Here is a 17,738-nt window from a genome sequence, read left to right as displayed (position 1 = left end):
TTTCCCCCCCTTTTCCCTCCCAAACCTTCACACAGACCAGACTATGATCAGTTACCAGGTGCTTCTACATAATTACCAGCACCAGAAGACATAGACTGGCAACCTGCCTGTTGGAAAGTTGCACTTACTGTATTGAGAAATGGCCACATGCTTAAAAATAAGATATATTTATATGTTTGGGGGGTTTTTTTATATGCTTGAAATTCTGATATTCTGAAATTCTGAAAAAGTATCAATCATGTGTAAATGGCGAGAGTGAGTGTAATGGCACAAAACAAATACTCTACAGAAAAAAGTAATGGGATGCCCAGGACTGCAACCATTGTTCATACAGAATGTCCTTGTGTTATTTTCAGGAAGTACCTAATAGAACTGAGTTCCATTTTCTATGAGGAGTTTTTAGCCTCTCCTGCATCAGAAACGACAGGCATACAAGCTATACTTCTGCCAGGTCAGTCTCCTACCAAACACACCAAGCATGATGCCCTTCAGCCCCAGCTGGGTGCAGTCTGACCTTCTCACTCGCAGCTGTGCTCACAAATAGCCAGGTTCAAGTCAGACAGTGACAGAATCCAGACCCCAGTTTTGCAGGGATATGGCCATCTTGCCTACCCCACTCCTGAGATGATTTTCATGTACCTCCCTTCCTAAAAATTATGTCCATAAATAATTTCCCATTGTTTTATTTGAAATGCAAGTTCTCCAGACCCCAGGAAATTCCAGTTCTAAGACTATATGAATATTCAGATGGCAAACTTAATTTTCCAAGTCTGCAGGATAGAGAAGACTATTAGTGTCACCCTGTTTCGGCAAACCCCAGAGGCTTGCTTTTGCAGTATTTTTAGTACATCTATATAGCACAGCATCACCTGAAAGAGCTGTGATCCAGCTGGGGTGAAGAGATTTAGCTGCTTTAAACACTGTGCCTTTCAGACTGCTCCAACATGTTTTACAGCAAGATCACCTGTGCAAGAGCAAGCACGACACAGTTGTCACAGTGCTGCCATCAGAGGTAGCCTCAGGGTCTCTACACAGCACTGAGCTATATTGTACAGCTGAATCTCACCAAGGCAGCAGAAGCCTGCTGTACATGCTTGCAGTGAAGACAAGCATCCTCATGCCATGCCACCCTACCCAATCATAAGACCACCACCCTGTGACCCTGTACAAGGGCTTGCAAACTCATGTATGAGCCCTTACTCTAACTTCAAACACTCTAGTCCATTCAGGTGGGATGTCCAGAGATGTTCTTTCCTGACAGCTTTAGAGCAAGCAATAGCAGATCACCCTTCCATACCTCTCCTTCTTCTGTTGCAACTTATCTCCCTGCTTGGCAGTTTTTCTCTCCACATAGCTTTTTCTACCACTCCTGTCAGCCTGTATCTCTGAAGCCTCCAGGGCAGCCTGCAGCCTCCCCATTTGCTGCTCCATGATGCCCAGGCAGCTGTCTCTTACAGCAGCTGGTTTAGATCCACAGCTTGATCTCAGCTATGGGAGGTAATTAAGCCATTAACCCTTCCTTGGGCTGTGGGCAGGCATGGTGTACTCACTCCATCTTGGTAACTGTGGGGTGCAGTAGCATCTCTAGGTTATCATCCTGCATATGGACCAGCGGTAAGGAGTCCAGGTGCCAATCAGCTTTACAGACACATCTTTAGCAGCAGCAAAAGGGAGGTTAAATCTGGGTGAGAGTTTGGAAAGAATGTGTTCTTCTTATGAATATCCTTCTGTCCTCCCCTCCTCCCCAAAGCTGATGCTTTTTGCTTCAACCACTTCATTCTACTTTAACTCCCCTGTCAATCCCCAGACATCTCACCTCGATTTTAGTCTCCACTCCTCAGACTCCTCATCACAGCATCAATCTCTTGGAACACTTCAGTGCTGAAAATCATGACATGACATTTACAAATACAGTTTTTATGTGAGATTTCCAATAAGGTCTCAGATTTCACCATGTGGGCCTAACAGTCTTTGTTCAACTAAAATATAGCAAAGCAAATTTTTGTTCTGTAGTTCTGGTTCTGAAATGCATCATAGCAGAGTACAGTTTAAATATAAACAGAAAACAGTGCTCAGTTGTAAAGTCTCTCAGAATTAACTTTCTCAAGAAATATTTTTAAGGCTGACAAATCACATGCAAGGTCTTTTCCCAAAAGAGAATTTTTCTTGAATTCATTCAGTAGTTGAAGGTTGTGTCATATGTCACTGGAAAGGTAATTTTTCCTAGTTTATGAAAAATGCCTTGAATTTGACTTTGCTGTCACAGGGGAATAATGATATCTATACAGGTAATAAACTGGCACACAGAGATTGCTATTGGTAGCTTTGCAAGAAGTATACTATTTTATGGAGGATGATAGGAAGCAACAGGGTGAATTAATATCAAATATGCAATTTATTTCTATAATGTCTACATGACTCAAGTTACCAGCATTTGTAATATTCTTTTAAATATTAATATTTGAAGCATAACAAACACAAGATCATTTCAGAGGAGCTAATGCACAACTCTGTAAATTCAGTAAACAATGGCTATTAATGTTCTCTTTTGTCTTCCAGACAGAAAATCAAAGCTATTTAAATTAAAAGATGTGTATAAAATCAATGTATGTTGATAAGGTGTGCACATTAATGATAATGTTTGCAAACATTCTTTGTAACTTGTATATATAATCTTCTTTTTCTGATCTGGTGGATACACTAGCTGGCATCATCAGGAGCTCCTTAAATTAATTTCTTCCTTTGTTTTCTTTACATTTTTAATTTTAAGCCTGTATGGTAGAAGTCTAAAGGACTCTATAGTGGTGCAGGTATTATGGTGACACAACTGCATGTGCTCTTGGGTGAGTGGGATGTTCCTATGCAGCCTTTTTGCCCAGGCTGAGGCTGGAAGCCAAGGAGGCTGGTTCATGGTGCTGAGCTCAGATTTGGACCCCAGCAGGCCCTGCAGCTGAGGTCAGCCAACCTTGGCCCCACAGTCAGGCAGTGACCACTGCCAGCTCCTGTCTCCCAGCTGAGATCCCCACCAGCCTGGGTGACTCTTCCCAACATGACACCCCTTGGCAGCTGTGACTCGTTGATCACAACCACGGGGTTGATCACTGAATGGTTGGAGCAACTCAGGCCCCCACAGCTTTGCTGGAGGCAGCTGATCACTGTTCATATGGTGTGCAAGTCCCATGGCAAAAGCACTGGAGATCTCATTTCCTAAGATGGATTGAGTAGAGGGTGAGGGGAGCAAAGTGGAGGTGCTGGCTGGGTGGAAAAACAGGCAAGCGAGAGCATAAGTATAGGCTGAGACTGTGTTCAAATGCGTAAAAAAGGCTTAGCTTTAGCTTAGGAAGTGATTGTTGAAATCCTGAACACACAGCTTTGGCACATGACATCTACAGTAGAAATTTAACAAACTAAAAAGAAACAAGAAAAAACTGGTGATTTTTTTTCAAATTATTATTACCTGTGCATTCAGCACACTCACACTTGCACCCACTATTGTAATTAAAACTAGTTAGAGAAGGTTTCATGTAATCACTATTTAGTCCATGTGGAATGGTCCAGATAAATGTTGCAGCTGGTTGCATAAACCTCAGCCTTAACATTCATCATTTAACTGTTATCTACGTAGGTGTAAAAGTTGCCCCACACTGACTTGCAACCAGGTAGAGGCCAGACTTCCAATGCAGAACATTTGTCCCTAGGCCTTCTGCTAGCAAAAATATCTTGGAAAGGATGAAAATAGAGTGAGATGTCCTTTTGTTCACCAATAAGTCATTGAATCAGAAGGGATCTTAAAGGACTTGGCAAGGCACCTTGACAGAATCAAAACAAAGGACATACAAGGCATCGTTCCTCAAGAAAAGGAGCTCTGTTGGCTGTGGGAATGGAACAGCAGGATGTCATTACTGGGGTGTACACAGAAAGGCACTGGCACTGAGATAGCTCCCCAGAGCAAGGAACATCCTAACAGGTTTTGAGGAGGGCTGTAGCCGAAGTATGTCGAAGATAAACACACCAGGTATAACCATATTAACATGAAGAATCTATTTTTTTCAGTTTCTGCATGGGCATTGCTCGAAAGCAAATGTTTCCCAGATAAAAACCATCAGAACTGATCTTCTGAAAAGTTTTTTTCATATGAACAATTACATCTTAAGAAAACCATGACAGGTCTATTTATCTGTGGTCAAATTTACTGGAAATATTTGAAACACAATATATATTTTTCAGTGAGAGATGCAGGAACAAAACCCCATGTTCCAATATCAGCCTTAAAGCTTAAGAATTTTATTTCTGGGATAACCAAGAACACTCTGTTGCCTTCCAAACTTGAGCCCAGACACATGAGCAAAACATCAGATCTCACTTTCAAAGGTGCCACTTTAAAAGAGACGATTTGACAGGAAAGTTGAATCAGCCTTTCTCTCCTTGGCAAAGTGCCTAATGAGGTACAGAAAAAAGGGTTACACCTGTTTAGAAGCCAAAAGCTTTTCTACAGAAATAGAAAGGGATGTTCAATAAGAATGAGAGCCTGAATCATTACTGTCAGGAGCTTGACTGGGTGGCAGGAACTGGGGCGCAATGAAAAAGTCACAGCCGCATAATCAATGTCGCATCTAAGGCATACGACAGCCTGTGGTTTATTTTATTTCTATCTTCTTGTACTACCTTCCCAAACTGAAGATAAATATAATAATCATCATCAAAAGAATATTTTATCCAGTGCCAAATTTTGAAAATAATTTCTTACTAATGGCTTTTTGCTCAATAAAAATTAATTAAGGAAATTTTGTAAAAAATATATCCTTGAGTAGAATATGCTCAATACAATGAAAACAAAGCATCCTTTAGGACAGAATCTGTTGACAATAATCCTGAACACCACTATTCCCAGCAGATGTAAGACCTGCCACTTACACAGGAGCCACTTTATGAAGTTGCAGATTTGTCCATCATCTGTTAATATGCATTCCTATGGTAAATGTAAAGTTCAAAATCAATTTGAGCTTTGCCAGTGGCTATAAAAATGAACAGTCATCCACAGAACTTCATATAATGGCATTTAAAATGTGCACAGATACACACATCTCACATCCACTTTAAATCTTGTATTTAAAAAAAATTGAGGAAAAGTGTGAACTATTTCATATATTTTCCCAAAATTGCTGCAAGAAATAGCGGACAGTTCAAAGTGTTTCTTTCAAACAAAGTTATTATACGACTTTATTCACAAACCAGGAAATTATTCACATTATGTGAATATGTCTATAGACAAAGCAATACTATTGTGATGATAATTGTATTTAGCATTCAGTTAAAATCTGTGTGCTTTTTGCTTTGAGTACAATGTATAAATGGGTATTTTTGGGAAGGAGGGAGAAGAAGGGAGAATCAGACTGTGTCAGATATAGTTGTCATAGGTTAGCAAGCATAGTTACTTATTGGAGCTACTATTGGTAGGGTGCTTACAGTTTCCTCTGGGAACTGATAGAACCTATCAGCTGGCCAGTTTGAATATGGACAATTCTCTAAACCACTTAAAGTTGTGATCACCTCTGTGATCCACATTTAAGAATAGGCAAACTCCCCCTCCAAGCTCTCTCTCGTTTCCGGCGCTGGGACAGGTGGCTGCAGGCCCCGAGTGGGGGCCAGCGGGCCCGATAGGCAGATGCTGACGCAGCTGTAATTTCATGAGAAGTTTGGACAGGGGGAGATGAACCAGATGAGGACTTTTGCTCCAAACGGGAAAGGAGAAAACCTCAGTCCCTAGAGATGAACCAGATGAGGACTTTTGCTCCAAATGGGAAAGGAGAAAACCTCAGTCCCTAGAGATGAACCAGATGAGGACTTTTGCTCCAAACGGGAAAGGAGAAAACCTCAGTCCCTAGAGATGAACCAGATGAGGACTTTTGCTCCAAACGGGAAAGGAGAAAACCTCAGTCCCTAGAGATGAACCAGATGAGGACTTTTGCTCCAAATGGGAAAGGAGAAAACCTCAGTTCCTAGAGATGCTCCCAGAGATAGTCCTAACGATGAAGATGATGAAGACCCTTTGCTCCCAGGGAAGGAGAAGGGCCTCTGTTTTTGTTTCTGAACGGCTCAACCTTAAAATTGTACCCCAAAAAACTTCAAGAGTGGACCCTCGAAAGCAGTTGCGGGAAAAGCTGCAAGTCGGGGGAAAGGACTCACACGCAGGCAGAGAGACTCCTCTTCCTAAATGGACTGAACAATATTTGGAAGTGGGCGGCTGTCTCGTTGTGATAATGTTTTCATAGCATGAGCAAGAAGAGACTTCTCTTTCTAAATGGACTGAACCAAGGTTATTATGGAAGTGGTAAACAGACTGAACATCTTAAGGGTTGTCTTTTCACATTGTCAGTGGGAGAAGGGAGGAAGGTGGGGGGAGGAGGAGAGTTCTGAAGGTGGTATAATTTTTTTTTCTTCTTTTAGGTCTGTTAATAAACTTCTTTATATTCTTTCAAGTTTGGTGCCTGCTTTGCATTTCTCCTAATTCTTATCTCACAGCAGATAAACAGTAATGAGTATTTTGGACCAAACCACTACACTAAATTGGTGTTTCCGCCCGGTTACAAACCGAACCCGCGACAATAGTATATATGAATATACTTTGGTCAGTACTTATTGGAGCTACTATTGGTATGCATGTATGTAAGTTAATAATACTAAGGAGTAAGAAAGCAAACCAATAGTATCATTCCCTTTTCTCTTCATGAATTGAAGTATTTCCTCTCCTATGCCTTTGAACTTGGTTCTTCGTACACCTGTTCTGAATATCTAAGTGGATTATCTGTGTCCATTAATTTTCTAATTTTATCTGTCAAATATGCTCTCCGATTTCCTTTACTTTTTAACAAGACTATCCACGAAAATATGGCTCACCAGAAAATGCTTCTGGACAATACTATAAGAGATGCTTGTCAGGTATATTATATGGAAAGGCTTTGTTTATTTCTCCATGTAATCTACACAATTAGGATACTACAAATTAGAATATAATTTGTGTCCTGTGTCTCATGAGGTCCTTTGAAGGAGCTGAACACTATGTAACTCTCTACTTTTCCCTAAACACAGAATCTGCCATTTTTTTTTCTGAAGAAAGTCATTACATCTTGATTATTGAAAAATAATTTTCTCCTCAACAGGGTTAAACCTTATTAGCCTTTGGTAATGGTCTTTTCTAAAGGGTAATTAATGTATGACCAGCAGTTACTCCAAGAAAAACTGGACAGTGTTTTTCATGTATAATCAGATTGCCAAAAACACCTTTTATCTTTGTGAGCATGTTTCTCGTCAGTGTGCGTTTCACTAGCTCTCAGTACCCCGGACATGTCAGCTGGCCATCAATCATCCTCTGACACAGGCTATCTGAGGCCCTTCAGATGGAAAACCTCAACAGAGCTGTTGTAGAAACCCAAAATTGTGATTATGGAATTCTTACAGATTTCAGTAGCAATGAGTCACAAAGTGATGGGATCTGGGATGAACCACCCTTGAGCAGTAGAAGAGATAAGTGACAAAAATTAAGAAGTCTTTCTGCATAGCTGCTTGGTCCAAAACTTCCTGTGTCAGAGGAGAGTTATTGTAAACTAATTATTGCTTCTTTGCTGTGGGAATTAGTTTTGTGGGCATGGCCAGATGTAGGAGGGCAAGCATGAGTCACGTGGTAGAACTCTCCAAATTACCAGGCTCAGTGCTTAGTCTGGTCAATAATGAGTGAAGATCAAAACTGTACTCGGCATGACTGACTCCCAGGTCAGGTGTCTGGGAAAAGGATGATATCTTATGGAGGACAGCCCTGCTCATTCATCTGGGCTACCAAAGCTTCATATGCCCCTGAACACACTGACAAAGAGCCCGGGGGGCTTACTCTTCCCTTTATTTTTGTGACTTCAATCCACCAAGCTGGAAGAAAATTGATAATAAGTTCTTTTACTTTCCAGATGAAAAGTCTATGTAATTATGTTGGCATCCTTGAAAAGTAATACTTCAGTGTTATACACTCTATCAGAAATCTGAGGGTTTGAGCCTATTGGACCTTTACAACACCCACACCCACCTACCCTGTTATCTGCTTGATAGAGTAGCTGCAAAGCAGTGTAGGAAGACAGAAACAATTGCTATTTATTTTGCTTACTCTTAATTGGTTTTTTTCTTCTTTATTCTCTGTCCCTTTCAAATGAGTCTTTTATGATTCTGGGATATGATAATCCACTTTTACAACTTCAAATCATCTCACGCCTTCCTTCTTTTTTTCCCCCCCTTTGTATTATATATATTACACAAGTAATGTGCATTGCAAAATATTAGGCAATTCTCTCTTTCCTTGCTAGGTTAAAGAATGATATACTTTTTCAATTTATTTCCAATGAAAGTTAGGAAATGACAGCCGTATTTGGTTTTTGCTGTGTAAAGTGAATGATAATGGCTCACCAACTGATTTATTTATTTCTGTTCTTTCCACAGTGTGCTACAATTGTTGTAAAATATTAGTCTGGTTTAGCTTGGAAGAACTGTACTTGACTATGAGTCCTTTGCTTTTGAAATTTAAAAATATATAAATAAATGATGGTAATTGTGGGCAGAATAAACTCTTGCAAGGGGCTTAACTCTACAAAGAATTATCCTAATTATTCCTTACAGGTCCCTAAGAGTGAGGATGCCGTGAAAGGGATGTTTTACAGGGGTTCCAAAATTACAGAGAAGTTGCTCATCTTTCTTCAAATATGTAGGCATTATTAAAAGGAGCTAAACTATTTCTTTTATGTTTAAGAAATGGTTTATAATTTTCTCTGTAATTGCCTTAATGTCAATCAAAATGATGTAAAAGTCTTGAAAGGAAAATATATAAGATCTATTAAAACAACCCTATTTATAATGTATGGGTTGACAGAAGAGAATGTGAGGAGGCTGAGGACGGACATTACAATTTCTCGTCAAAAACTCTTCCTGCACACAGTTATCTTTTTCTTCTCATATACAAAAAGTTACTTCTCTTCAACAGCTCTCCCAGAAGAGGTGTCAAAGGAGATGAGACAAGTATACTACAGTCAAAACCATGGATTTGCTGCAGTACTGCTACTGTCAGCTCGGCAATGTTGTCATCTCTGTGTGCATGGGACTCTGGGCAGGGTACCCACAACGTAATTAAAGTGCAGTCTACATGCTTATACTCAAAACTTTGATGCTAAATGCTTCTCTGAAGCAGGTGTTTCCCCAGAAAAAGTTCAGATACATATCTCCCAAAATAAATTATAACAATATTCTCTCCTTGCTAATGAAGGTGTGGCTTTCAATACCTCCAAAGGGAGGAGGGTCGACCCTCTGTTTCACACACCTTGGCTGGACACTCTATCCACTGAAGTTTAAAATGCAGGAGTTCTTTTTGCTTTAAGCAAAATAGTGATTGAAAGAGCCATGTGATATAAGATGTCCCATTTGGACTACCCTCTCCTGCCCAATTCCTCACTAGCTAACTCGACATTCAGACCTGTTTCTCATGAGGTCTTCTCTAGTTTCTTCTCTGAGAGTTTATCCTTTTTATAGTAGCCTGAGCATCTATCCAGAGCATTTTGTACACAGATATTTGGAAAGAGGGAATACTTCAATGTCAACTTCAAGACATATGATACACAAATCACAGAATATTCTGAGTTGCAAGGGACACAAACGACCAAGTCCAGCCCTTAAGTGAATGGCCTGTACAGGGATCAAACCCACAACCTTGGTGTTATTAGCACCATGCTCTAAACAGCTGAGCTAATCTCAGGGTCACTTTTATCCTAAACTGTTCTCTGCTTATCAGTAAGTGGTTGCACATACATTATTGTCAATTCCTTAGCACTTATGTCAATTAAAAGTTGGTGAACAGTGCTGATCCCTCATTACCAGCAAAGTTTTCATTAGTCTTCACCTCATCCAGCTGACAGTGTGGTTCAGTTTAAAAATGTGAAAAGGGCACCATGCTCAGTACTGAATGTAAAGAATAGTCAGAGCAACAAACGCATGCTCAGATGTCACAAACATTTATTTTTAGGCTTAAATGGAAATTATAGCTAAACAAAATTATTCTCAGATGTGTAAATAAAGCAGAGTTTAGTCTTGTAAATATGAGGTCATGACAACACTCATGATGATATAAACATTATTCATGTGATGTGATAACATACAAAAAATACTTTGCTAGAAGCAAGGTATGATTTGAAAGACACACCTTCCACTGAAGCATCATGTGTTACTGCCTAAAGTATGGCTTCGAGCTTAAAACCAAACTTTTTATGACCTCAACCATAAAATCTTCATATTTACATCTCACATATTGACAACTGTCAGCTCAAATCTGATGAAGTTCCAAAGAAAAGTTGTGTTCTGCTGTTGGGCAATCCTACAAAGTGGATTGCCCAATCATCAGCAAGTGTCCTGCAGCCTGAACTCAGGCAGCTTCCCTGCTGACAAAGCACAAACTAGAGATTACCCGGCTCATGCTTCCATGGTAATGGCGCCTCTTCAGTGGTAACAGAAAGAAAAAGCAGCAAGCAGATATTGTAGTCAGGAGTCACCATTTATGCATCAAATACGCAAGGGAAGGTCAATTATCCTCTTTGTTCAAAGTGGCCTTTCACAGTTGAGGCAAAGCATTTCAAGATTCATTGGAGTGTTCAGATTCCTCTAAGCCTGCTTATTCAGGTAAGGGTTTCTGCTAGAAAACCTAAAGCTATGCCATGTGAGGCAGGGCTGTGGAAAACAAGGATGGAGGAAAGGGGGAGGTTAGGGCTACATGCCAGCAGCTGACAGCCATGGCTGGGTGCCTTCAGGTCCTTCCTCCTCAATGCTGACTTACAGAGGCTTTCCTTGTTGCAGGTGATTGCTCCTCTCCTGAAGTTGCAGCAAGGCTCTTAGGGCTGCTGAGGTTTTGAATTCAGAGCTGACTCAGGATCTGGGCTGGGCTGGGCTTGGCAGGATTGAGTGGCACAGCTGAAAGACACATACTGAAAGTCTGAAAAAATTTTAGGATGCCATTATCTCATCTGTTGTCAGGCAAATAGACCTGCCTGTGACAGGAGAGCAAACTCCATAGGTTTTGGTTTCCTCTGCTGTCATTTTTTCAGTCAACAAACTGATTTAAACCAAGCATGGATCTATGTTAAACAAAAGCCCCAACAGTCTGATTCTCATAAATGTTTAAGGACACTTTGTACCACTCTGCCAGCTTAAATGGACCTTGTAGACCTAGTAAACCATTTTTGCATTCCCTATAATGCTTCTGATATTACATATAAGGAATAAAGCATCATTCATATAAGTAACAGTCAAGACCTAAAATGCGGTCTCTCAAGATTTCTACAGAGAGAAAACAAAAGCACTGAAAAATTATCTCGTCCCACATGATAACCCCATAATCATGCAATCAATCTTACCTCTTACTATAAAAAATACTACCACAGCTGTGGCAGTAATTAGTAAGTCAAAGAGAAAGTAAAATATATTAGAATGAAAAGTCAGTAGTATATTTTTCTGGTGCAAAGGTTGGCTTGAGTTTGGCTCAACTTTAGTTAGTTTAAATATTAGCAGATTTTTGCCTAGATTTGTCTTCAAGAAGCAGTAAACAATGGTGAAAGCTCTAAAGTTACCCAATCTTTTTGAATAAAGGTACTGCACATGATGGGAGAAGAAAATCCCTAGTTACAACACTGTTTTATGCTTCCAGCTTTTGAAACCATGTCCTCTGCACTGGGGACGCAGAGATTTTTTTCCTGGGGAACCCCAGGAAAAGCTCTGTTGCCACTGTTGTCAATATGTCAACAGCATGGTTTAACTGGTAGGATTCTCACAAAAATATTGACAGTCTGTGGTGGACTAACCCTGGCTGGGCATCGGGTGCCCAGTAAAGCTGCTCTATCCCTCCCCTCCTCAGCTGGACAGGGGAGATAAAATACAAGCAAAGGCTTGTGGGTCTAGATTAAGGACAGGGAAAGATCACTCACCAGTTATGGGCAGAACAGACTTGACTTGGGGAAATTAGTTAAATTTATAAACCATCAAATCAGAGTAGGATAATGAGAAAATAAAAACAAATCTTAAAATTTTCCTTCAACTTGCCTTCCTCCAACTCCTTCCTTCTTCCAGGGCTTAACTTGCTTCCAATTTTCTCTACCTCCTCCCCTCCAATGGAGCAGAGGAACAGAGAACTGGAGCTGTGGTCAGTGCATCACACATTGTCTCTACAACTCCTTCCTTCTCAGGGAAAGGATCCCTCAAACTCTTCCCCTATTCTAGCATGGGGTCCCTCCCATGGGAGACAGGACCCTGCTCCAGCATGGGCTTCCCACTGGGCCACAGCCTTCATCAGGCCTCCACCTGCTCCACTGTGGGGTCTTCCATGGGCTGTAGCTGGATGTCTGCTCCTCTGTGGTCCTCCATGGGCTGCAGGGGGACAGCCTGTCTCACCATGGGCTGCACCACGGGCTGCAGAGGAATCCCTGCTTCAGTGCCTGGAGCGCCTCCTCCCCTCCTTCTTCTCTGACCTTGGTGTCTACAGGGTTCTTGCTCTCACATTTTCTCATCCAGTAAACATTTGGATGATGATGCACAGGCTTTGTTTCCCCCCTTCTTAAGTCTGTTACCCCAGAGGTGCTACCACCATCACTGATATGCTTGGCCTTGGTCCATCCTGGAGCTGACTGGCATTGGCTCTGCTGGATATGGGGGAAGCTTCTGGCAGCTTCTCACAGAAGTCAACCCTGCAGACACCCACTACCAAAACCTTGCCACGCAAATCAAATACCCTGTTGATCAAAAAATATGTGCTAAAAACTGTGCTGTCAAGAACACCTTTGCACCACCACAGGTTTGATCCATGTTCTTCAAAGACATTGTATGACACAGGATATACAAGGAAAGGGATACAGAAGGAGTGAAAATTCGGCACATATTCCTTTCAGGTCTCCCAAACACAGTAAGAAAGACTTCAGGGAGTATTTACAAGAGCTGTCAATGCTGTTCTGCCTCCATGGTCTCTTCAGATTCTGCAGAGAGGGAAGCAGCCCCCATTCTGCCCCACAGACTGGTGCCTGCTCTGACCTGGTCCCTTGAGCAGCCCTTTTTGCCAACAGACTTTAAGCAGGAGCTGGGGACCATCAGCTTCATCAGGTTGCTGATGACTGACACAAATCCGCTGTAAGGTGAACAAAACCCAGAGAACAGAATGAAGAGACCAGAGATTCTAACTGAAGATCCAAATTCCAGTCATGTTCCCAACCCAAATTAACCACAGTGGCCGCTGTACAGATGTAATGATTGAAGAATAGGCTGCATAAATATAAAGGTGTGTGATTTTTATATTTGCCATTTTAAAAACCAGTGATAGTCACACAGCGAGGAAAATGCTGCATTTTATGAGCCATTAGCCCCCTTTATGAGATACATTTTGCACTGTATACCACTGTGTTGCAAGAGAAAGTATTTCAATAAGATTAATTAGCTGATGTTTGTAAAACATTTTGAATCTGGAAGCACCATATAAATGTGAGCTATTATTATTGTTATTTATTATAAGGGAGATGCAAATCCTCTCTAACTGTTGACTAAAGCCTTGCAATTTTTATGGTCACAACTTTGTCAAACAGATTTTTATCTTCCTAGCAGCAATGCGCTCCCAAAGATGTTGAGTCTTTAATCAACAGCTGTGATACCTCAAGCAAGTTATGAATTTTCCTTGATTTACAGCAGTTGAGTTTTTTAAAATTTTTTTTAGGGATGGGGCGGGGAGAAGCGTGTCCTTTTCAAAACATGTAACATAAGGCCAAAAGCTCCTTGGAGGAAAACCACGTTCACCCCAGTGAGGCTATTAAATCCATGTTCAGGCACTCAGTGAATGACCTGAATTTCATTGCACGAAGGAGGTAGTGATTCCCACTGAACCTGCCAGGAGCTGCTCTGGGAACACACACCCTTAACAACATCACTTATTTTCTTGTCTAGGTCTGGCTGCAGGATGCTCTGTTTAGACATGGCTAGATTGTTTTTTGAGTGTTTTTTCTGTTCATAGCTACCAGTTTGTTTGCTTTAAATCCTGGTCCTTCGTACAGAAAGATCTGTGCAAATACCAAAGGAGCTTGAGTTATTCAACAGAGTCCCTGAAGGGAAAGAAAGCTCCGCCACAGCTTCCCCAGAGCCCTGATAATTATTCCACATGGTAAGAATTCCTAAGGGAATCCCTAAGAGGAGTTGTCAGCAGCATTTTTATACTCTCTTAACCTGATGCAGACAGCAACACATGTGCAAGCCAAGGACAGAAACTGATTCTTCTTTCAGATTCTCCTCCAGGGTGTTAGCATGGGCAATGTTTACTGGAAACTGAGGCCACTTGTGTGATGAAAAGCTATTCTCTCCATCAGTACTATTGAAAAACACCTGGAAGAAGCAGAGGATCGCACTTGCAGTATTCAGCCATTAGTATCACTTAGAGAGGAGTTCTGGGAAGCCCTGACTCTCCTATAGCCAATGGGAGTGTTTCACATTTTTCACATGCATACATAAAGCCTACTCTTGCAGTTATGCCCTTTGATCAGAAAAGTTTGAAAACACTGGCTTTTTGTACACCTGCAGTGTGGCATTTGCAATACTACAGGCTTGATGCAGAGTGGCTGGGAAGTTGCCCGGCAGAAAATGACCCGGGGTGCTCGTTCACAGCAGCTGAATGTGAGCCAGTGTGTGCCCAGGTGGCCAAGGAGGCCAATGGCATCCTGGCTTGTATCAGCAATAGTGTGGCCAGCAGGACCAGGACAGTGACTGTCTCCTTTTACTTGGCACTGGTGAGGCCATACCTCAAATATTGTTTTGGACCTCTCACTACAGGAAGGACATTGAGGTGCTGAAGCAAGTCCAGAGAAGAGCAACAAAGTTGGTGAAGCACAAGTCTGATGAGGGGCAGCTGAGGGAGCTGAGGTTGTTTAGTCCAGAGGAAAGAAGGCTCAGTGAAGGCCTTATCACTCTCTACAACTGCCTGAAAGGAGGCTGTAGCCAGGTGGGGATTGGTCTCTTCTCCCAGACAACAAGTGACAGGACAAAAGGAAATGGCCTCAAGCTGCACCAAGGGAGATTTAGATTGGATATTAGTAAAAATTTTGTCACAGAAAGGGTTGTCAGTCACTCAGGGGAGTTACTCAGGGGAGTGTTGAATCACCAAACCTGGATGTATTTACAAGATGACTGGATGTGGCACTTGAGGACATGGTTTGTTGGTGGGCTTGGCAGTGCTGGATTGATGGTTGGACTTGTCCAAACTAAATGATGCTGTGATTATTTTCCAGGGAAGATGTACATCACACATGATACATGAAATCAATTTGAAGTTGTGAGTCGCACATATACTTTCTTATCATACCTGGGTTTTCTGCACAACAAACATTTCTGTCCAGCAATTCACTTTAAAGACATCAGTGGCGAACTTCACCAGATTATTGCCAGAACAGGTTAGCTCACTGAGAGAGCCACATCTCTTATGAATGCCAGCCAATTCCACCATCTAATCAATGAAATATTTTATTTTAATAATAATATTTTAGTCAATGTTAATCAATATTATATTTAATTTTATTATTATTAATAATAATAAGATGTTTTATCATTTGGGACATTCAATACTGGGGATATGTGTGCAGCCTTCCCTTTGCCTTTACAACATGAGTCCACCAGGATGTCCATCCCCCACTAACAGAATCTTCTGTGGACCCATGGTAACGTCAATCCTGACCCAAAAGTTCTGTGAACCCTAATAAGTCATCTGTTCACAACTGAGTGCAAGTTACAGGCACCTACTTACACACAGGCAGGTTATTGCAACAACTGTTTTTGGGCAAACCCTGCCAATCTCTCATATGGATGACTCTATCTCGGTGGCAGAGAAATGCAGGTATAGGGTAAGGCAGAAAAGGTTTAGTTGCTGGTTTTTATATTACTGTAAAATAAAAACTTGCTGTTTCTCAAATAAAATTCTATGACTATGTGGATCAACCAGCCATTCCCCATGGGAGAAAAGAAGGTGGCATTGACAGAGGAGTCGCATGTGGATCTTGCTTGCTTCTCCCATCCCACAGTACAAACTCTTCACCCACAGGGATCTCCTCTAGCGGTTCTCGAATTTGGGCCATAAATAGGGCTTCAAGCATACACACAATAAATGTGAACTTCAAAATTGTGTTGCCTTATTTATTTTGCCTGCCTAGCATAGCACTGGCATTTCAGGACAGATGTAATTTTTTTTCCAAAAATAAGCATATTTTAATTAAATCCTGCAGTAAATAATTACATTTGTACTCCAGGGCTGTCAAATATTTCATTGAAAGTCAATCTAAAATAAATACTTCTATTAAAAATGTCATTTTTTCTTAACTCCAGTTTGCCTCTATAGCCATACTGAAAGACATGAATATTTCTCTCTGATACATATTTAGCTGAGAGGATTATATTTTGCTCTAAGTGTTTCCCACTAAACATTGTGACAAAGTTATGTGGATGTTGCATGACAATTTGATGTTTCAACTGAAATTTAAAAACCGCTGTATATGCATATATTTATGCTTCACTAGATTGTGACACGAAAGCCCCTGTATCTCAGTATTCTGTTGAATCCACAGCTACCTTAAATTTGTAGACATTGCTATCCTCGCATAAGAATCACCCATTAAATTGGGATGATTGGAGAACTATTTTTGGGCTTTACAGAGATTAACCAGACTTTACTTCCCACCATTGAAAATGTTTCTGCGACATGCTGCGCATTGGCAACAGAATAAGATTTTGACAGGTGCAAGAAATTGCTATGTCCCCTAAGATGTTCATTGGATTTTTACAAGATGAGCTCCCAGAAAGCTGCTGGGTACTGCTGTATGGGCACAGTTACTGTGAGTACTAGAAAAACGTGTTAACTAAGCAATCTGCATATACTCAGCAGTACGAGCTCCAAGAAAATGGAGCTTCTCCAACATATCTTAGGGAACGGAGTGTGTGGTTCCCATCCCACAAACCCAGCTGTGCAGGATAGGGGAAGAGGCAGGGAAGAACTGAGCCACTGCTTCATTTCCTCTCCATCCCCCTCACCCCATTCAAACTCACGGTAATTTAAGGAATGGGAATGAGTTTGATAGAAGCAAACCTCCCTTCTGAAGCTAAACCCACCTTACACAGTCAGATATTCTGTATTTAACAACACAGTCATGCAGTGACTGGAAGAAAGATTTTCTGTGCTGGACAGGTATGCACAGCAAATTTTTCTATGAAGATAGCCAGCCTCACTGAATACAACCTTGTCAGAGGTGCACTGAATGAGTCCGTGTACATACTTTGTACTGCTCAGTATTGACATTCAGGTGGAAGAATACAAGCAGGTATTCTTCCAGGATAGCATCTTTTGAATTTCTCTTTAAATTATAAAAATACTAAATTATAAAAATGCTGAACATAAACAGCATCTACACGTGATGTGTCATGTGCTCAAAATTTTTATTGGTATCTGCTGTGCTGCAGAAAAGTCTTACACTGAAGGAATCAGCTCTTTTCTCAAAAAGTTTGTGTGACTCTGTGCTGAGACTCTGACCAATGTTATAATAACCCTTGCCTGTAACTGGTTGCTTCCCATCAAGCCTGGGCTTGCAATTCGATTTCCTGCATTCACAGTCATGAGTCCCAGGCAACCTACTTAGATCACACCTACCTGAGTAACC

The 17,738-nt window shown here is 41.1% G+C and overlaps 1 protein-coding gene across 2 annotated transcripts in view; it reads right to left on the bottom strand.

Annotated features, from left to right (window-relative positions):
• The window catches only part of TRHDE (thyrotropin releasing hormone degrading enzyme), a 252,723-nt gene that overhangs the window by 219,947 nt on the left and 15,038 nt on the right, over window positions 1–17,738 (bottom strand). Inside the window, exon 2 of one of the 2 annotated variants that reach the window (XM_017733245.1) lies at window positions 1,817–1,881. The exons of the other annotated variant lie outside the window; for it this stretch is intronic. The gene's annotated coding sequence lies outside the window, so the exon portion shown is untranslated. The remainder of the gene's footprint in view (window positions 1–1,816; window positions 1,882–17,738) is intronic. 2 annotated transcript variants of the gene reach the window in all.

This window comes from Corvus brachyrhynchos, unplaced genomic scaffold, assembly GCF_000691975.1.
Source record: "Corvus brachyrhynchos isolate BGI_N302 unplaced genomic scaffold, ASM69197v1 scaffold32, whole genome shotgun sequence".
Classification (NCBI taxonomy): domain Eukaryota; kingdom Metazoa; phylum Chordata; class Aves; order Passeriformes; family Corvidae; genus Corvus; species Corvus brachyrhynchos.
Note: the sequence above shows the minus strand (reverse complement) of the source record. Positions and strands in the feature narration are given on the sequence as shown.